Raw genomic sequence first — 23,066 nt, 5'->3', positions numbered from 1 at the left:
CATTTACAAATTACCTGCTTAAAAATGTTAATTTAAATGTTTCCATTGATCTATTCCTGGAACCCTAAATAATCCTGGTCCTCATTGTACATCAGCGTATTCTTTGGCTGATTTGCATCTCTTCTTTTTACATGTGCCTGACCTGCTGATGCCAGTTATTGATACTGTAATATAATACATCAAATATGCACAGCAAAAGAGTTCCCATTTATCCCTCAAAGCATTTTGTTTCTAGCGTTTGTGTGATTTACTCAAAAAGTGTTCTGTGCAACTTTATTGCCACTGAAATCAGTGAGTGTCCTTAGTTGTGATGCATTTAATGAAGCAAAAAGAATTTCAGTTTTGTCAGTATCTGACATTGTTATAACCAGTCAGCTCTTTAGGGAATAATTGATCAATTTTAACCTCTGATCAACTGACATGATGCATCCTAAGCTCCTTTTTATGATTCTGGACACTTGTGAGACAGTTGTTTGCCTTACAGAAGAATGAAAGGATGCGCTTGAATATAGCTCATGAGAATAGTGGGATGCGGACGCTTCCCACTGCAGGAGGCTAAAAGCCACCACAGCAATTTATCATCTTTCCTCAATGAGTAGCCTGAGTGCTGAGAAAGCAGCCAGAGCTAAACCGGAGATGCGGCGAGCTTGCATCTATTCCAAAAGTGTGTTATTTTCAGTGGTTACAGGCAGCTCTCATCTTCACCATAAACAACAGGCACATCAAGGCCTTCACTGTGCAGCTTCCAGCTCCGCACATTTCAAGGAAGCTCAGGATGGAGCTTCATAATTTAACGTGGGACTGTCATTTTCAAGATTTACAGCCGGAAAGGAGGCGCACAGGGGGCCTCGAGTTGGTCGGGATGGGAACACCTCCCTTTTCCATGCGATCCGACTGAGAAGATTTCTTCACCTGATGAGGTGAGCGACACGCTCGGATGTAGACGACTGTGCATTGAGTGACTGCTGCTGAGCGTTTCCCAGTTTTAAATTACAAGGCAGAGGGGAGGGCTTATGTCCCGAACAAGCTGAGGGGAGCCAAAGCAGAGCAAGCAGAGAACAGCCAGTCGAGTCGAGCAGGGGTGAAAAGACAGGAAACAATGGGGAAAACGCATAATCACTCCCAGATGGTGGCAACCCACTCACCTCTGGCTACAAATTTCAATATATCGCAGGGCAATAAGTTCAGCGATGTATGACGAGCAACGCAGCAATGGGAGAACAACTCAGAATGACCTTCTAATTGGAATTAGCGAATTAGGGCTTCTCTCTCCCATGTTGGCCCTCCGATACACAGGACTAACCATCTACGTTTGACTGAAAGCCGATGGGAAACAGCTGTCGGAGGACCCCCCCCTCGACCCGCCCCACCTCGCCGCTGCCAACACCGCCGCGTCACATGATAAAAGACCCTCCTCCTGGGACGCGGAAACAAGGCTGGAGTTACCTCAGACAGGAAGAAACCGAGACCATCGCAAGTCTGTGTACAAGAGCGTACGTATGTGCGCGTTGATTGATTGACTGATACCATCGCATAATTCCGAAGGCAATCAAGTTACACATCTGCTTTTGCTATTGTGTGAGGCCCAAATGTTTCCGTAGAATGTGAAAGCTTGGATTAGCTCCGAAAGGCCGTTTGTAAAAGATCTATTTTTGATGATAGTGCAGCACTTAGTGTAAGAGGAGAGGAAAGAGAAGCACGATTAAAGGCGGTGAGACCTTGGGATGGTTAGTGAAGAATGTTCTTGTGAGTGTGGGCTAGTGGTCGCACGTCATACTAATGGTTTCTAAGCCCATAAAGAGAGATTGGATGAACTGTATTAGTTGAACTGTTTACATTCTTTTAAAGGAAACATGCATCTGCTTGAGAGAAAATTCTCAAATGTTCAAAACCTAAGCTACTCTGCACGTTTTCACATTACTGCCTTTGACTTTACAGGTCAATGTTCACAAATTAAATCCACTTTCATCTTGTTGTTATCCTGTTTCTTTTTCTGGCATTTTCATGCTAGATTTTTTTTTTTTTTAAAAAGGAAAGACTCAGCCACTGTAGTATTTTTTAATCTTATATATCTGTATCATATACCTTTGCACGTCATATCTTTGCGATTTTCAAATCCTGCTTGTTTAACGCAGGCTTTTGTAACTCTCTCTGCTTTCTCTCCTCCCTCTATCTCATCCTCCCCCCCACCCCCCAACCCCACAGATGAGAATCTCTCAGCCCACTTCAAAGCGTCCGCCCCTGGCCTCACCAGTCTGGATCTGACAGTGTCTGAGTTGCTGTTAGTCCTCTGGAGCTTGAGCCCCGGCTTTAGAAAAAGGTCTACTGCAGCCAAGCTCCCAGTAATCCTTTCTGCAAAGTCCAATGGGGCCGAAAAGGAACACCATCATACCCCACAGACAGTGAGTGTGGTGGAGCACTAACAGACTCCCTATGACACCATCACTGCAACGGACAGGCAAGGGAATATCTGTACACTCCCTGCAAAAAAAAACAAACAAACAAACAAACAAAAAAACACTTTTTTAGCTTTTTTTTTTTTTTTTCCATTTTGACAGCTTTGATTTACCCAACTCTGATGCGTCATTCACCTTTCAAATTCGGTATCGTAGATTCCGCTGCAAATGGTTTTGGTGCAATTATCCTCCTACTCTGTTTTTAAGTTAACGTTAGTATTGCTTGAACATAATGTGGGTGTTGAAAGTTACTGGTAAATTCACCACAAGCAGGAACCCAGCTGCGCGCGCTTTGGTGTCCACTCCACAGCATAGCAGCAGAATACAATAAAGGAGAGCTTCTCTGCATGGCTGATAAAGGAAGTTTTCCTCTCTGGAACAAAAGAATACCCTGCTCTTTTTAGATAAACACTTTGATTTATTTGACCCTTTTTTATGTTATTTTGTCAAGCAACAAAACCACCGTTCTTTTTTTGTTACAATCAGCAAAACCTATTATTACCATAATCATTGGCAACAAACCATGCCACCACAGACTTGTGTTGTGTTCTGCACAATTATGTTGAGACAAAAGACGCAGTGCTTTTATTCATTTCTGACCGTTTTCAGTAGAAGTCTTGTTTCTATAAAAGCCCATAGAAGCATGAATTAGATGTAAGAGGTGCATCACTGCACATGGCCAGTGTTGTTTCAATATATATATATATATATATGAAGTCAGGTTCTTTGGTCATAAAGGTCAGGTCATTATATTAAAAACTCATGCTTTTCTGAAGTCTTTCAGCCAGAATTGATAAACTATCAATGAAATGTTCCCACAACTGAATTGCTTCAGCAACCAATACCAGATCACAGGTAGCAAAAAAAACATTTCCAAAGAACACAGGAATGACTGGAATAGACATGTAAATGTGATGATGTAACAGTAATCCTTTCTTAAGCTAGGAATTTTCCCCTCTTCCCATTATTTTTTGAGTCAGGCTTCATCGACCTTCATTATGCTTTCATGTTGTAAATAGCATAAAAGCACAAAGAAGGCTTAAAGTTGATGTTGCTTTGCCTTTAGGACAGCAACTGTGGTCTATATGTAATGTAATATCCAATGTATGTGTTGTGTATGCATGTATGCATATATGTAATAATCCCTCCGATCCATATCTGGGTCAGGGTGATTATTCCACAGCTTTGGTGGCGTAATCTAATGATAGGCTACTATTAGACTGAATATTGAAGTGAATACACATTCTAAGTCAGTGGAATACCCCAATCAACATGGAGAATACATGTCCACACACTGCAAAATGACGAGCTGCCAAATTTATTCCAAATACCTTAAAGTCAAATTTTGTTTTTATAAAGCCTAAAATCCAAACCTAAGCTGCAGAACTGAGTTTAGCGATGAGTTGTCAGACTGAAGGTTGTGACAGCATTTTTTATAGCTAATGGCTTTACAAGAGCACTGAGGGTTGTTTCTGACAGTTCTATAGTCCTGACTGAGAGACGGACCTGAATCTGGATGAGTGATCATGTCCACAAGTTCACCTGGAAAATGCATCACCGTGCTGTTTCAGTGGGTTTTTGGTGCTTCATTTGTCAATAGTTCGTCCGAGTCCAAAAACACACAACCAATTGTCAAAGGAATCTCTGTGTTTAACACACTTAATCTTATAGTTGTGTATATTAGTAGAACGTGTGGGCAGAGAAACTGCTGGAGAAAAAACTGTTCATCCAGGAGGAGTGAATGCTGCAAATCTGCCGACTTTCTGCAGAAAGAAAACTTGTTTTATCCAATTTACATAATCAACTGAAATAGACTACTTTGTTAGATAACTAGGATCAATTGGAATGTGTGCATGATTGGATTGAACTTTACATACACACACACACACACACACGTATATATATATATATATATATATATATATATATATATATATATATATATATATATATATATATACTTTTTTTCGCAAATTGCCTTAAATTACATTAAATTGAAATTTGGACCAATTGTGAACACACCAGAGTTAATTAACAAAATATGTGCCAACTTATGAATTAGTTATTAATGATGAAATTGAAGGAATAAATGGTTGCAATCGAGACCTTCAAGATAGAGTGGACTGCTGATGTAGACAGGTGTAGATGACTAACCCTTCAGCAACAATCTGAAACACTACTAATAATGTTGTTTCTTAGCACTGATGAAGCCTTTACCTCAATAAATCATTGACCCTCTCCATGCACCTTGGGAGATGGTTTAGTTGTGCCAGAAAAGTTTTAGTTAGAATGAGATATAGCGTAACCATCCTTACATTTTCAGGATTTCCTATAAATGAAGCTGTTTTAATTCAAGCCCCCTTCAAACTATGAAAATAAAATCACCGTCAATCCCAGCAGATAAGAAATCCTTGACTTTTCTCACAATCCATTTCCTGACCTCTCCCTACCCCCAAACTCTGCGCATCTTTCCACCACAGCTTTCTCTTTTTCCCCCACCGCCTCCTCTTTCTTTTCCTGCTCCTAACTGTAGAACTGAAGTCTGCAGAGACACAAAGCTGCAGGAGAAACAGCTGCTCCAGAGAAGAAGTAAAAAAAAAAAGAACACAGTATGTGCAGCTCATACAGAATAGGTGGTCAGATATGTGGAACAAAGAGACAAACAAAAACAAAATCGCTCATCCAGGAGGTCCAGAGGGCACAGTGCCCCCTCTGGAAGAAAACTACCAAAGCTAACAATATAATATGAGCTGCATCCAAGCAAATGTAGCGAGAAAACAAAGGTCTTCCAACTCAAAAATCACAACACACACAGAGGCTCCAGCTTATAACCGTGCCACATGAGATTTATAAAATCCGCATCCAACAGACAGCGCACTCTGCTTATAAAGAAAACAAAAATCCCTTGCCCGTCCTCCCCAAGCTACCCTATTTGAATTTCATTTTCCTCAAATAAATCATTACTCAAAGAAGTCCCTGGGCAAACAGACTTTTCTGCATGCAGGGCCATAAATCTATCTTATGCTTGGTGAGCCAATTAAATCAACACAGAGGCTCACTTACTGGGATAAAGCTTCTAGTTACAATATTTGTTGGGTCTTTTAACTCTTAGCATTTATCCTCTCAAATTAAAAAAAAACAAAAACAAAAAAAAAAAACTTAGCTTTGCTAAGGCTCCAGCTGCATAGTTTGATATTCCAATATAAGATGTGTTGTTGTGGAGAATTTGGGAAAGTTTTGGTAATTCCCTATTCTCATTGGAAAACAGTCATGAGAAACAAAATTAGTTATTTAAGCAACTGATTTTTTGACTTTTTTGGGCTAGTCAAATAGCATATGGGTTTTTAATCAGTCAAAAATACAAGAGTGGAAAATGAAACTGGGTTTAATTTTCACTTTTAATGTTGAAATTTCTAAAAACATATTCACTAGCAAACAGACACAAAACTGGGTACATTTTCTTTATTTTTAGTTTTCAGACATTCCTAGTTCTGTGACCATCAACTGTAGGCGGCGCTGTTCCTCCTGTACACCTAAAAGAAGTTAACACGTGGAATAAAAAAAAAAAAAAAAGGGAAATTATATAATAAATAAATCACCTATTTATTTTTGTTTAAATTTTTTGTTTTGAGTATGGATCAGTCTGTTTTTAGGGGGGGGGGGGGAAGTCATGTAATTTGAACCCCACTGAGACCTGTTGCAAAGGTCAAAGGTGAGTTGGTAATCGAGGGATGGGATGAAGATTAAGGTGTGCTTAATAGATGTATATCTGAAATTTAATGGGATTTATTTCATAGGGATTTTGTAAAGTTCTTATTTGGGCATCTAAGAAAGTGATTTTTGATGTCTAAAAATTAAAAGTTCTTAAACTTGCAAACCCCATAAATGCATGTTGTCAGTATTTACATGGTCCATATTAGCAATGTGGCTGGGTTCTATCTAAATAATTAATTATGAAGTTCAGGTTGGGTTTTTTGGGGTTTTTTGCTTGTTTGTTTTTATCTAATGAAAATACACATCACCAAACGTGCTATTTTCTTACTTAACTGTGTAAAAAAATTTGACCTCTATAACTTAATTAGGGGGCTTTACAAGTGAATATTGGTTAGTTTTTGTGTAAATGACCGTGATTATATTTGCCCCCATAAATCTTTTTCGAATCGTGCCAAAAAAAACAAAAAACATGAAGCAATGAGGGTGCCAGAATATGAAAAAATAGACCAATTTGTTATTTCTTTTTGCCAATGATCTTGGGTTTTTATTATTTCAAATATAAAAAGTAGCTCAAACACAACAAAATTGATATTGGCTTATATTTCATTATGATATTTTGCATCTAAAAAAAAGCACTTAATGACCGCTTGTTTTATCAAAGTGGTTTCTAATAAGAAAATCCACTTAAACAAAAAATGCACAGGTCGCAAATATACTAAAAACCTGCAAACTAAGGGTATGTAAATTTCCGACTTAACCTTTTATTTATTCTGTTGCACAAACATTAAACTAAACGGAAAGTCCACTGTGAGCTCTGAAGAAAAACCTAACGGGCACATGGAGTGGACGTACACATATTTAGATGAACTGCGATTTGACAAGGGGATTAATGTGCACCATAATGCAATGGGGCGCATGGATGGATGCACTGCTTCAGCCGTTTCTAGAAGCTGTGACACCCTAATCCGGTTGATGTACGTGCAGAACATATCACTCGTGAGAGGCAGATACAAAAACCAGCTAAAAGGATTGTGTAACCTCAAGTTCAATCTCCCTCATACTTTGAGTTCATCATATCCCTCTATCAGAAGGTAAGGATTGCTGGGAAAGAGGAGGAGAGCAAAGATACAAAAAGACAGGCGGCCATGAAGTAGATTAGGAGAATTAGTGAGGTGGCAGAGGAGTCGGGTTAAACAGAGGCTAAACAGCTCTTGTGGCATTAGGAAAATCGTCAGTAACCACACACAAAAAAAAAAAAAGAATGGGTTTTCTTTACTTTTTCAGTTGCAGGGTTTATTTGGCTCACAGTGCTACAACATAACTGGGAAAAAAAAACCTCATTACTGTACAACAGGACATTTTTTATAGAATATGTTGTTTATATTGAAGTCATTCCTGCGCATAAGTTATGATGTAATCTGGAACAAGAAGCAATAACAGAAATTACTCCGTACTTGGAGCTGCCACTTTAACCAAATGATACAATTAGCTCAAGCACCGCCACCTTGTATATTGAATTGTTATTAGTCAAATACTAAAGATCATTCTGGTTGCCAGGATACAGCGTCGACTCAGGGGTCAATACATGTGGGTAATGAGGAGACGTCTAAGGAAAATATTGAGCAGACCAGAACTTATTGTGCTTGGATTAAACGGACATACAGCAACCTAATTAACTATAAATCATACAATCAAAAAATTTTGCTTTTAAAGAAGAGTGAAGAAAGACATTGCAGTAAGAAAACCATAAGGAGGTCGATTAGCAGTTTGCAGCAAGCCACATAAGGGGAAAATTAAAAAAAAAAGAAAAGAAAAAGAAAACAAAGTTGGTGGCCGCTTCAGCTGTGACGACATTTGTAGGGACTCTGATCAGACTAGATGGGAAGATGAGTGGAGAAAAATCAATGGTAATTCTGAAAGATTACAATTTGTCTGGGAAATTCTTGAATCTAGGACCAAAGATTATCTTTCAACGTCTCAACAACCCTGAGAATGAAGACAAATGTGAATGGAACTGCCTCCTTGGCATGTCAACACATTTCCCAAAGCCCTGGTGAATAACCCTTCATTTTATTCAAAATGACAAGCAACCAGGGAGGTTCTAGATCAAACCTCATCAATGTTTAAAATGGCATAGTCAAAGTCCAGACCAAAATCTAATTGGTAATCTGTCACAATACTGAAAATATGTTTACATATTTAGACACTCTCCATCCAACCAGGCATTTCAGCCAGAATGAATAGGTGGAAAAATATTGACCAAAAGGAATTGAAATCCATGCCACAATTGATAGATTTCTGTTTGTGTAAAAAATTAAATCCATGTATCCTTTTAATTCCACCACACAATTCACTGCTTTGTGTTTTTTATTCACATAAAATCCCAATGAAATGCATTGGAATTCATGATTGTCACATGGCAAAAATGTTTAAGGGGTTTGAATACTTTGGCAAAGCTGACTCACAAAGCTGCCAAAATGTTCACATGCTTAAACTTGAACCTATAGTGTAATTGTGAGTGGCCACATAATGATAGCTATGTGTTTCGGGGCTCCCAGGCTGCAGGTGCAACCTCCCCGTGTCAGATTGCCCTTTATCATATCTGTGGTTTCTTACACAAGTGTATGCATGTTGTGCCTGGTTGTGAAATTGTGCATTCCAAAAACAATGAATGGTTGAGGTTAAAACTAATTTCCCAGATATTTGAAAGAAAACAATATAACTTATTCTAGTTAAATGATGTTCCCGATAATAAATTACTATTAAAGTAAATTCATTAAAGAAAAGGTTTCATGGCATGTACGGGCACAGAGGAATTTGGTGACTTCTTCAGTGTAGAGGGGCGAAAAGTAAACTAGCATATCTAAAAACAAAATAAATATAAATGTGAATCAAAATCTCACAGAAAAAAATTACATTTTATTTAGATATATTTATAGAATGGGAAAAAAATATTTCCTTTAAAAAGATGAGTTTTCAACTTAAGTTCCACGCAAATCACCTGCCCCATAAATTCCAACAACATAGGAGCAACTGTAGTATTTTATTCAATTCATATTTTACTCATATTTAGGGTCAGAGTGTTTTGTGAACTTGGACTATGATTTATGTTTTTAACTCGGCCACAAAAAACTCCAGGTAGGTTTGGGATGAAACAAATGATATGTGGAAAAGCTCCTCATGCCAACAGTTGTTACGACGGAGCATCTGGGAATCAGTTTCTCCAAAAGCACTGGGAATTGTATGAAGTCTTGGAAAAACAAGATTTAAGAAGAAAAAAAAATGTTGTGTACTGTTGTAAACTACAAATTCCTTCATGATACAGAGAGAATGTGGAAAGGGGTGTGGTCAAAGATCCCACCCCCTATCTTCTCCAGCCTTGAGAAATGTTACAGAATAGAGGAAGACTGAGTGCAATCAAATTAGCAAATAGGAGCTGTAAGAACAATTGTCATTTTTTTCTGTTGTTGAAAAGTTGATTTTTATAAAGCGTTTTTATGTGAAAAAATGCTTTATAAAATGCTTTATATTTTTATTTTCTGCAATAAAAAAAAAAATCTTGTTGGCTTTGTACACATCTCTACTAGAGTTGACAACAAGTTCCTCTGCATCGGCACAGACTTGAATTATTTCTTCAGGCAATTACTGAATGTAAAAAAAAATCCATTAAATAAATCACTTTTAAGTATATAACAGAAATAAAATCAGCAAAGGTTTGATTTGTTTTAATCAAACCGAGCTTTTATTAGGCAAAGTAAATAAACAGAGAGCAAATCAGACAAAAAAAAACTGGCAGCTGAATCTTTTTAATAAGTGCAAATACATTCATGGAAGTCTCTCCTTCCTCGGGGCATGAAATGATTGTGAAAAGAGAGCTCTGTGTAACGAGTTCTAGGAATAAAAGCAGCCAAACCAATCAAGTTAGCCTCTTTTTGATTTTCCGTGCAGCGTTTTATTTACAAAGACAGAGTGCTTCCTAAAGATGCCTATAAATCACATGAACCTACAGAAACAGCTTGTGCATGTGGGCGGTGTTTGCTGTTTCCACCTGTTCATTTCTATATGGGATGCTTTTATGTAGAATGCAAAATATTGCCATTATGAATCTGCTTGTTACATGCCTCCTTCGTTGTAATCCTGCATTGTGTTGGAGTATTTTTGGCTAAATGACGTCTATTTGTATTCAAATATACATCTTAAAATGATCATTTTTTCTGATTTTACTTTTTAAAGGTATATGTTCGAGTAAAGTGAACTTTTATCCTATGAATTACTGACCACATGTCTGAGAAATTCCATTCAAAAATTCTGTTTTATTTGCAGAACATAAGAAGTGATCAAAATATCAAAAAAGACACAGTGCTTTCAGACCTCAAATGATGCAAAGAAAACACGTTCATATTCATTTAGAAACAACAATACTAATGTTTTAACTCAGGGAGAGTTCATGAATCAATATTTGGTGGAATAACCATGAGGTTTTCAATGGGGTTAAATTTTTTCCAGAGCTGCATATGTGATAGTTGAAAACAAAAAAATAGAAGTCCCTTAATTGGTAAGTTGAAATCCACTGTGTACAATTCAATCTCAGCATAAATATAGCTATTGTGTAAATGGATAATAATAAACAAATGCATAAATAACTTTGTAGCTGGACAATAGTTCAAGGGGTAAGAATAATCCATCAACAGCAATGAACTGTATGTTATGTCCGATTCTGTTGGTTTCGAAACGACATGTCTCAAGCATAAACCAAAACGGAAAATCAGTACAACAAAACCTTCCACAGCATTTATGGTTTATGGAGCTCATTTCCACTCCATAAAGTGTGGAAATGAGCAGTGTGAGTGTGAGAGGCAGTGTGAGGCGACTACAGCACCGCAAAACACGTTTAGAAGCAAAAAACACAGTTGTTAGTAGCAACATGGCGACACACGGAGATGTCTGTCTTTGTACACTTCCACCAAAAGGAGCTATTACTTGTCCGTCCGCCACATTTTTCCATGTGGAATTGTCCAAGTAGACAGGTAAGCTTAAATGACGTGATTTGAATGCCATTTCAGCAGTTTTGTTAAAAATATAATTCTCTTTTGTAAAGATGATAATGGGAAGTAGGAGTGATTAAATGGATAACAGTAATGAGCTGAAGAGCATTAGGGTGTTGTTGAAAGAGGGCTGAAATGGCAGTAGAACACAAGCAAAACCACTGCAGTGCTGAACTCAAGGCACTATGACCTATATAGTGAGATCTATACTAACAACACCGACCCTTTGGGACCTGACCTTCTGCCAGAGGATTGCCTCCAATCCCACTCCCATGGCACATAAGCGTTGCTTTATTACTTCCCCGGCTTGTACCAGCTGTAAAGCAATTACACGTAGCATGTATTCAGACTGAGACAATACGCATTTAAGTCGGTTTGTGATGTAAATCAGACAAAATACCTCGATTTAACTGCTGATTGTCAATAACAGAGAGCACCTGAATCGCTCAGATAGCAGGAAGAGGATTTCTCAGAGAATGGGACTGGTACAAAACCAAATCAGGTCCTTTTCTTCTGGATAATGAAGACAACTGGAGGCAGTGGAAATGTGGTCCTTTCACATGAGGGCCAAAAGTCCCTCTCATGAAAGCAGAGGGAAAAAAAAAACACACACACGCACACACGGCACCCTTTAACCCTCTCATTAGTGTAATCCTGCATGAGAAGAGTAAATTGTCATGAATAAATCCACTTAGAAACTGGCGAATGAAAGACTTTCAGTTTGAGATGCTTTTCATTACCATTTCAATAAGCGTGGCAAAACGTTGGCAGTGTTTGACAGAGTAATTGGGAGCATTAACAAGTAGATAAATATGGTTAGCAGAGGGAGGTGTGAACGTATGCCTGTGTATGTCAATTAATTCTATTTATCGCAGACAAAAAAAGTACATTTGTAATTTTTTTTTCTCTCTCTCTCTCTCTCTTCTAAATAGGTGTAATGAATTAGCCCTGACGGAGGGAGATTGCAAGAAAGGCTTTGTCTGACAAAACAAAAGAAGTGGAAAGCAGACCTTGAGACAAATGTATTCTGGTATTGGCCCAGAGAAACCTTTGTTTGAGCAGATTGACCTCGGCAATGGTGTTTTGGAAGATTTCCTCAGGCTAAGTCTGAGTTTTAAATAAGCACCTTTCATGAACTGTACACAAAAAGGAAAGAGGGGCAAACTTCAGGGTATGCGCAATTACACACTGCAGACAGAGCATAAATCTTGGTCTTAGTGGGCTACTTTTTGCGAGAACGAGCATCTACACTAATTCCTGCCTGGTTCGTTTTGTAGAAACAAAAAAAAAAAAAAAAAAGAAGGAAAATGTGGGTAGAAAAATAATAAAGTGCAAAACCCAGGAGAGATGCTCCGAGATAGGAATGCGCCCAGGTCACAAAAGAGGAGCAGAGGAAGTAGAAGGAGGGAGGAGGATCAGGAAGAGTTGCTGATGGGGAGGGCAATTCTGTAACAAAGAGGAAAGGGAGCCAGACAAAGACATACATAGTGTAGAAGCACGGGTAGGAGAAGGAGATTCAGACACAAAGAAACAAAGAGCCGGAGTGAACGAAGTGTTGCCATCAGCCGACATAACAGGCGGTGTTTGCTTAAAGGTGAGCCTGGTGCCAAAACACACAGGATTGCGGCTGAACAGAAACACACGCCGTGCACGCACGCATTTCTAGTTACGACTGTGCTCTGCATCTTAATGCACCCTGAGGTGCCAAAGTCTTTCCCCCCATCATCAATCTGAGAGACAACTCAGGGCCCAGGAGAAAAAGAGAGAGAGAGGGAGCAACCGTCTGCAAATATGTAACATCCGCCTATAGGACGGAAGAAAAGAAATTCATAAATCGGGCAAAGATACCAAAATGTCATGAGCGGTTGGACTGAATGTATTCTACGCCATAATATGTTGGTTTATAGATACGGATTTTACTGCCAGATACACAGCATAACAATGTTATTTTTATTTTTTTTTTATTCAAGCAAGGGGAAATTACTCTTTTTGTGACGAGAAAACATGCTGACAGTGCAGGTGCAGATAGCAGAAATGACGTGACATTTAGGCAGATCCTCACAGCAAATGCTGAAAAGGCATTGTCGAGCAATAGGGGAAATACGACAGAGGTAAAAAAAAATACCATAATGATCGGTGGTTCTGCTGTATTTGGAAGCTTTTTGTCAGAGGTCTGATGTGAGTAACAAGGTGTTCACTACAACACATTACAAAACTCACGGCATCAGCTGTGGCTTGTGATACATTTTCTTTAAGAGAGACTCTATATAAGCTACTTAAGATCCTATTACAAAACAAACTTGATAGTTAGGGGGCAGATTTGTTTTCAGTTCTGAGTACTCCTATTAAGACTCAACCTAATTAATAAATAGAGTCCATCTGTGGTCTCAATATAAGCAGAGCTGGAAGGTTTGCTACTAGTCTGTTTTTGTGAAGAAATAATGAAGGCCGAAGGAATTTAAAGTAAACGTCAATTATAAACCAATGTGTTTAATCCATCATCCGAAAACTTAAAGTGTAAGACGCAACTTTAAATCTACCAAGACATGACCATCATCCACCTAAAGTTACAGAATCACAGCACAAATAGGACAATTTACTGGCAGGACAACTATTGATCCTGGACATTATAAATGTGGCTTTGTTTTAGAAGGTGGCAAGAAGAAAGCCATCTCTAAACAAAATGAAAACAAAAAAAAAACTTGTGACTGAAGATGTTCTGGTCAGGTGGGAGCAAATGTGAACGCCTTGGCATCCGTGTAGGATGTCAGAAAAGTTAGCTTTTAAGAAAATCAGGTAAAGGCGGCACAACAAATGGAGACTTTTATTAAAGGTTTTGGATGAGAGCCCCAAATACACAACAAGAAGTACAATGAAAAGGTTTAGATCAAATCGTAAACATGTAGACCTGAATACAAATGAGAACTTGTGACAAATATAAAACGTTACGTTTTGTTGTTCTGTGTTCTCCATCCATTCTGACAGCGACTGATTGCAAAGAATGGTCAACATTTCTGGAAGTGCAAAGCTGGCAGACGAACATGACAAAAACCTGCACTTTTATTTGTAGTGAAAGTTTGAATATGAAAACCTTTGTAAGGGTATCAACCCAAGAGAGGTTTAAGAAAAAAAAAATTCTTGCATAAAATCGTAAATGTATTCACAGCAGCAAAGTTATGCAGCATTTCACATTGTGAACTAGCCCACAAACAGTAGTCTTTGGCATCCCCTCCGAATTTGAGTCATGATGTGGCTAAACACCCGTGATTTAAGGACGGAATGGGGAACAGAAATGCGGTGTAATGGCGAGCTTGTTTAGTTTGGACCGAGCAGCACCAGAGAGGAGTGAATGGGGAGAGAAACAAATGAGGGGTGAAAGATGAAACTTTAATGATCCCTCTAGGGAAATTGGTCCACTGCAGCACCACAGGGAAGAGCGCTGATAAGAGCACAGCAAATGCAAGTTTCTAGATGATACAAGTAATTAACGCAAGATAAACACATTAAAGGGAAGTGCATAAGTCAATCTGTCTAATTAAATGGAAATGTCAGAAGGGCAGAAAAGAAAAAAGGCAAATGGACTTGGCCGTAGCGAGTCAGTAAAATACACAAAACTGTTAGAGAAACATTGCTAAGGCTGCAGAGGAGAGAAGAGGCTGAGAATAGATTGAGTCGGGCAAGAGGGAAGACCTTGAGGAGTGAGGTGAAGCAGCTCCCAGCCCCTTTAATTGGTATGAAGCAGGAGGTCTCAGAATAAAAACTTGTCACAAGACAGAGCGTGGCTCATTTTTACTCAAACCGCACTATACGTTTCCCCCTGAGGACCCGACCAAAGTTATCTCTGAGTTCTTCTTCCCTCTTCTCCCTCCTCTTTACTTGTCACCAGCCGCAGCTGTCTGTCCTCCGTCCTCTCCTGTGTATCTGTCTGTTGCCGAGACGACAAACTAAACACCCTCTCCACATGGTTTCCAAACATGACAACCGAGCTCAAAGTCTCTGCGACCCCACTGACTCTTCAACCACTGCTCTCCATCCTACGGTCTTTTTTTATCTTTCTCGCTGCTGGGCTGCATTTCCCCACTTTTCATTGCTGCTTGTTGGTCTTCTCCCTAATTATCTCTCGCGAAGGACAAGGTAGTCCATACCATCCCCCCCACACTCTCTTGCACCTCCACGGCTCTGCTATGGAGAGAGCCTGATGAATAATTTCACGTTTTTCCAGCCGGCTCTGTCTCTCGTCTTTAAATTGATCATTGTATAGAAAGCAAATCTAAAAGAGCAACGCGGTGGGTAATTTGTCTTTCGGCCGATTGCAGTCCGTGCCATGGTGGTGGGATGGGGGGGAGGCAAACCACGAGGCTTAAAATGATAGGCTATCGCAAAGTGAAAAAAAATTATGATATGAAAAAAAAAACTGATAGTGCTTCTCATCTGATAGCTCATTCTGTTTGATGTTTTGGTCAGAGGCACAATCGGGGGGGTGGAAAGTGGACATTTGCATTAATGTCCGCAGAAAAGAGAAGCATCTATAATTACATGAAGCACCTTGGAAAATGCAGCGAATTCCAGGGGCTTTCATCCTCCCCTCTCCCTCCTGCTGGTCTTTCTGTGAACGCCTGTCATAAATACTCCTGCAGCCTTGGCTATAAACATTCGTCTGTCAGTGTTTTGATTCCTTGTAAATATGACTGGCTGCATGATGCTAGCCTCCAGGTGTTTCCAGTCTGTGTCACTGTTTGTCTCCTGTTTGTTGCAGAGTAGGCTGGAGATGATGACTGGGAAGCAAAGGTATAATTCTGGCACTACATGAATGGTCACTAAGTGTGTGTCTATAGGTGGGGGCGGGTGGGCGTGCGTGCGTGTGTGTGTGTGTGTGTTTGTAGATACCTTGCCTTGTCATTACCTTGAGGTGTTTCACAAATGAGCTCAATTGAAATACTTCTGCCTACTCGTGCCTTGAATATTACGTGACTCATCAGATTGGAGCAAATTAGTTTGTGAGTAGAAATACACAGAGTCATCTGCTTGTGACAGTAATTGGAGATTTTCAGCTTGCCAAGCCCTGATTGGCTACTTGAAGCTCAAAAGTAATTTTTTTCTTGGCCAGTGAACGCACCAGACCGAAGCTACCTGGCTGCATTTGCAGCACTCTTTGCTTGCTATTTCAGTACAAAGACGTAGCAATTCTTTTATTTAAGTTGCTTTTTAAAGAGAAAGCTAAATTCTCGAGACATTAGTACACCTAGTCACGCTAACTACAACAACCTTCTGTAAGGCAGTTGACACTGAAAGAAAAATGCTTTTCATGTTGTAGGTAGGATCAGCAAGAAGTTTAACGATGATGTGAAAGGAAACAAAAAAAAAAGGTGTTTACTGTTTCCACAGAATGTTGAGACATGACGTGAATGTGGCTCATTCAGGCTGGAAAAATTACAGACACAACACAGAGAAAGGCTGAACATATTACAGCAAAGTTCCTGTTTTGTCCTCTTGAGCTTTCAACCTTTGCTATAGAGAATGCTGGAGTTCCATATGTTAGAAATCAGAGTTGAGATAAAAATCTGCATTCTCTAGAGAATAAACAAAGAGACTAATGTTTACAGTTAGTAATGCCAACCTCACTAGCTGACCCCGAATTGTGACTGGCCAGAGGGAAACCTAGAAAGTTTTTCTTTTTTTTCTGATCAGTAAACACAACTCACCTAAGTGCTACCAGGTTGCTTGGCTGCTTTACATGTTTTAGCTTTAATCCCTGCCTGTCGTGCAACATGCCAGATTTGAGGATCTTAGAGGGTTCCACATGCTCTTGGGGAAACCCACAGAGCCCGATGTTTACAATTAGTAAAGCAAACCTTGCTAATCGCTAATATAACGTACTTTAGACAATGTCAATTCTGTTGTAATTTTGAAATGTGATATTCTAATAGTTAAATTATAAATACTTTAATTGGCGCATCACTTTTTGAAAAGTCAACAGTGCATTGTTTAGGAATTCCGGTGGATGCTCTAGAACTTACTGGGACAACATGTTGAAAACCCCTGAAGTCTTTCCCGTTTTCTAGAAGATTCCATGCAACCTTGATAGTTCATCACTGCAAAGTAAGCTGAATCAGCCCCCTACCAACTCTCCCCCTCTCATCTCTGTTTCCCCTTGCATACGCCGTACACCCTCATCACTTCTCGTAGCCCCTTGTGTTTTCCTGTCTTCCAACTTCAATCTTTGCTTGCTCTCATCTCCTTTGTTTCCTGCAAGCCATGCACCATCTCTCTGGGCTGTGCTCCTCCCAATCTTCTTCCCTCGCTCCGCTGCTTCAAAACCTTCTCTAAAGTCTTTCACCAAGACTACAGTTCCCTCACTGGTTTTTTTGAGACCTGAGATTCTCCATCTCTCTCTCTTTCACTCTCTCTCTCTCTCTTTTTTTTTTTTTTATAACCAGCAGCGCTGTCTATTTTCTACCCCCACCTCCAACATCCGAACTCTTTTGCCTCCCACTCTTGCCCCCCTTTCCTCAAACCCGCCTAATGGATCCCATGTCAGCAGAATACCAGAGAAACCACACAACTGCACTGCGGCTTCATGTCTGTCTCTGCCTTAACATCTCCCTCTTCCTTATTTAAAAAAATAAAAATAACAGCCTCCAAATATTTCTAAGAGAAAAATCTACCGGCTAAGCACTGTAAAAACACTGTTATCACCTGTGAGAGAATAGCTTTGCTAATTCTTGTATTTTATAGTCTTTCACTAATGGCTATAGGATTTTTTTATCTTATTGTTTGAGAAATTGCTGAAGTTTTACTTTCCCTTGTCCATGAAAGCTATTATTAAACATGGTAATTACCAACTGCTCTCTGTTCCAACTTAACTGCTGCCACTTCTGTTAGACTCAGCACTTACTAACTGAATAAGGTTTTTTTTTTTTTTTTTTTTTTTTTTTATATACCTAATTTTAGCATAATAACTTTTATCCTTGAGGAAATCACTAGAAGAATCTGCTTAGCAGACAATGCTGTCTTGCAGACAAGATGCTTAAATATCACAAGAAGTGAACGTTTCTAAGACAAGCTGCAATATAAACTATATTTAAAAATCAAATAAGGAGTAAGTGGTAATCAAAGTTACCCGTTTGCAAGCAATTGAGCGTTGCTTCAAAATATCCAGGTGTGATTAAACCTGATGATGAAAAGAAACATTCACGGTGTTAATACATGATTGGGGTCTAGTGTGAATAATGAATTAATTCAAATTGAAGCAATTTAAGCAGCACATTTTTACAAATGAAAAAAACAATGCTTTATTATAAATGCTACATGCAAACAAATCCACACTCTAACAGCGCGATGCTGTTTTAATTATTTTTGGTAAGCTAGGTCACATGTGGACCAATTCTTTTGCAGTGTCTAGAAAAAGCCTGGGTTGTTTAACCTATTTAATTGTTTTCACAAATTAACATGTTAAAAAAAGACAAAAAAAAAGGATTTTAAAAAAACTGAAAATAGATTTTTTTTCAAAAATGATGACAAATAAAGGAAAAAAACATAACTAACTAAGTTCTTGCATAAATGTTCTCCCCCCATTAAAGTGACTGACCTAAGTCATCAGAGGTCCAAGCAATTGGTGCTAGCAGTCTCACAATGAGTAGAATGGAAATCACCTGAGTGAAGGGAATCTGTCTCAAGTAAATGTAATATAAAGACAGCTGTATTCCTGGCTAACATTATAGTGAAATTGAGCTTTTTGGATATCAGATAAAGATGCTTGGCCAATGAATTCAGCAAAATATAGATACATCTTGAAGCACAGTTTGTTGCAAGAAAATCTTTTGTTGTTGCGTTCTGTGAGAAAACTATGGCTTCAGAAAACATCTATTCCCCAGCAAGACAATGATCCGTAGTGCCCAGCTAAAGCTAACCAGAGATGATTTGAAGACAGCAAGGTGGATGTTCTAAAGTGCCTGAGTTAAACCACAGACCTCAACACCATGGCAGGACTTGGAAAGGGCTGTTCACAGCACATCCCCATGCAACCTAACAGAGCTTAAAGAGTTCTGCAAGTAAGAATGGGATAAAATTGTCTCCTCCAGATGTGGAAGTTTGACTTCGACCTATCCACACAGACTGCTTGCTGTGATTACAGGCATAGAGGCATCTACTAAACACTGATTTCAAGGGGGGGAGACTGTTTACAAAATCACTTTACTTTTATTTAAATTGTTTATTTAAATGTCATTGTTTATAGAAGTCAATTTTCCTTTTAGCATTAAAGTTTGTAATTTTTTTTGTCAAAAAAGCAAGAAAAAAAGTTATTTTCACTGTCTGTCGTAATGTGAAACCAAAGCCTCATGTAGCTTTTCATTACAGCAGCGACTCCTGCCAGGGATTGGTTTTCTCAAAAGGTGTGAAAGCAAACAGCAGGGACTCAAACGTTGCTATCAGTCTTCGCCTCGCTCTCTCCCACAGGTTGGGAACTGAGCTGGTAGTAGTCGCAGCGGTGCGCGCTGGGAGCTCACGGGGACATGCGTGATAGACGACCCGATAAGGGACCGACAGGGGGACAAACTGACACATCTCTGCTGGATCCCCCCGCTCTACAGGTACATGGTGCCCAAGCCAAGTCTGGACAGTGACAAATGGAACCAATTTCCATTTATTTATCTATGTGTTGCATGGACTGCAAAACACATGCTGACCTGCTCCCCTATAAATCTTTATCCTGTTAACACAACAGCAATAAGCCCCCGACACATTAGCCCTCCCAAGAAGCAAAGACTGATCAAGCATACCAACACATGATGGGCAAAGAACGCAGAAACGCTTGCCGTGAAATTACAAGCCCAATGCATATTGGCAGGAAGATTCCTAAACCCATGCAGGTGAACTCCCTCACTCGCGGACATCTGCATACACAAAGTGCCCAAAACTGCATTTCCTACAAGACAAATCTGGAAAAGCAAAAAAAAAATCAAATAAAAAAATAAATCCCGAAGGGGTGCACTCAGGGGATAAATCTGGGGACAAAAAAAAACTGCCTCCCTCGTTACATGGTAATAGGTTTCCACTGTGCAGATGGAGTGGGGCTGGAAAAAGCTTTTCGGGGAGCATTGGGGGTCAGGGGAGAGAGGGGGTGAAAGGCACCACATTTATACTGTTTAGATGTGATAACGCCTGAAAATAGCTGAGTGAGGCACCAGCTTCTACAAAGGGACAAGCAGGCTGCCAGTCTGTCTTAATGTCTCCAACAGGGTTGGCTGAGAGAGAAATCTTCACATGACCCCTTGTACTGGTAACCCCAACAGATAAAGGTTGTCTCATCCATATTATTAGCAGCCATCAGGGCTGCCTCAAATAACCCAGAATTATTATTTATTTAAAAAAAAAAAAACATGTTTAGTGTTTATAGGCACCACTGGCATCCACTTTACCTCTCACCGAAGCTAACATAAACCCCAAGAAAAAGCACTCTCCCAGCTGGTATTGTCATGTTACCAAACAGAACACCAACAGATTTCTTTGCTCGGTGCCAAGCAGGCAGTGGTGTGAATGGTTGAGCTGCTGGATTTAATTAGTGCTGCACCCATATGGATTAGCAGCCAGACAGACACGAGTGACAGCAGCAAGTATGTCACACTCCCACCTGATCGGCTCTCAACATTGCCCTTGGTGGCATCCAAACACAGATGCACACATGAATACACACCCCTGTGTGTGTGTGGGGGGTGGTGGGAAGGGAGAGGGGGGCAAACAAAGATGGCTGGGGACCAAGCAGGCTTTATAATCACGGCGTTCCGTTTGCCGTACATTTAATTGGTTTCAGCAGCAGTGCAAAGAAAATGTTAAGGTTGGCTTGCTTCAACATGTGCGTGGAGACAGCTGCTCCGATGGGCAGGGGGTGGGGAGGGAGCATAGTGAGCATACTGCTAAATAGATTATTTAAAAAAAAAAAAAAAAAAAAAAAAAAAAAAAGCAGCTAGGTTGATAAACAGCATACTGTCATCCTGGCTGCACTGAGATGCAGATGGATGAAGGAATATGCAAACACTTGTTCAGATTGATCACTTTCACCTCCACTGGAGCCATTTTGTTTCTCTTGTGAAAGAATGACAAAAGAAAGATATGAAATACTCAGCTATAAATGTGCATATATGGGATAAATTATTTCAAACTGAACGCTTGGTGTACTACTAACTCGTCTTGGTCATTTTGATCTTTTTTCATTTTTGTACATCTGCGATTCATTTTGGGTATGAGACATTTACCTACTTGTGTCAATTTATTTCTGCTAGTCAAGTCCTGTTTATTATGTAAGAGCCAGAGTTACTTGCGTTTTCACAAGGAATGCTGAATTCCTTCCTCTACCTGCTATGCCACACTGTAGGTCAGGGGTCCCCAAAGTCGGTCCTCGAGGGCCGGCATCCTGCATGTTTTAGTTCTCTCTCTGGTGGCACCAACAACCTTGTCCGCATGTCAATGTTCTTCTTAGGCCTACTAACGAGCCATCATTTGATCCAGGTGCATTAAGCCAGGGAGAAAACTAAAACATGCAGGAGTCCGGCCCTCAAGGACCGACTTCGGGAACCCCTGCTGTAGGTCATCTGACACCACAATCCCACTAATTGAGAAGCTAATTTTAGCTTGTATACTTGTGAGTGTCAAAGGTAGATATCGGTTGGATGAATGGATTTGAATAATAGTTAGGTCTTTTGTTCAACAGGCCTAACTGTGGTAAGTAACCATAAGGAGTGAAAACATGAACGTTTCATCCATCTTTGAATGTCTTGTATTAGGATAATCTTGGAATGCGACAAATATAAGAACAGCTAAATATGGACTAGTCAGAGACTCATATTTTCCACACTAATTACTGCATTTCTAAATACATTTGTGATTTTCGACACCTCTATTCGTGAAAAATATGGATTACTATTTTCCAAATATTATTGAAATCTTGTCTGTCTTCCAAAATGACTTTCTTTTAGTAATTTCCTCAAATATTTTATTTTAGTAAAGGAATTAATAGGACTTAATGGGAAAAGCGCTGTGCAGATCAAAGGAAATTTCTTCTTTTGTTATTTCAAGGGTATCTTCAATGAAATCCTCCACCTCTGTTAACATTACATCCACTGATTGATCTACTTCCTGAATGGAAATGCCATTTCTCCATTTCTGTTCAACAATACCCTTAATGGATAATGGAGTTTTCAATGGTCCATGGCAGACCGACAGAGGAGTTGCTGCACTTTTAACATGACTATTTTAAACTGTAATATGATATTAACTTCCAGCTATATAATACACAGCGATGTGGGCTAAGCAGTGTGAGGTTGGCTGAGGCATTTCACACTGCCTAAGCTCTGTATGAATAATACTGTAATCTGCTGCAAATATGGATAGATAGATTTTAATTAGCTCACTGTAATCCCTGCAGCAGCTTGAGTATTAGCAGGCTCGGTACTGTCTGGATTCACAGAGGGAAGAAAAGTGAGCCAGGGAGATCCAGAGATAGCATGGCCTATTGGAAAATATTGTAAATATTGTGGGACAAAGTTAGGAGATGTCCTTCATAATTCTTGAGGACAACGATTTGTTTGAGTCTTTATTGGGCGAAGGAGGGAAAAGGATTACCTTGGTTGAGTTCTTTCCTTCCATGCTTCAGTAGTGCACACAAATACAAACCAACAAGTTTCACACCTACTTAGGTTTTTGATCTAGCTAGGATTGACATTCGTTTTGATAATCTCCAGTGGATTGCAGGACAGCATGTGTCCAGATTAATTGGCTCGTTGCACGATTTGCAGTTGTCTTCGATGCCGCTTGATATAAATATGCAACTGCTCAGGGGTTCGGAAGAACAGAG

General features: G+C 39.5%; 1 protein-coding gene across 4 annotated transcripts in view; it reads right to left on the bottom strand.

The window, feature by feature from the left end:
* LOC122844943 (roundabout homolog 1-like) overlaps positions 1–23,066 on the bottom strand; it is a 99,355-nt gene that overhangs the window by 25,501 nt on the left and 50,788 nt on the right. The window lies entirely within an intron of this gene.

This window comes from Gambusia affinis, linkage group LG15 (genome assembly GCF_019740435.1).
Source record: "Gambusia affinis linkage group LG15, SWU_Gaff_1.0, whole genome shotgun sequence".
NCBI classification, from domain to species: domain Eukaryota; kingdom Metazoa; phylum Chordata; class Actinopteri; order Cyprinodontiformes; family Poeciliidae; genus Gambusia; species Gambusia affinis.
Note: the sequence above shows the minus strand (reverse complement) of the source record. Positions and strands in the feature narration are given on the sequence as shown.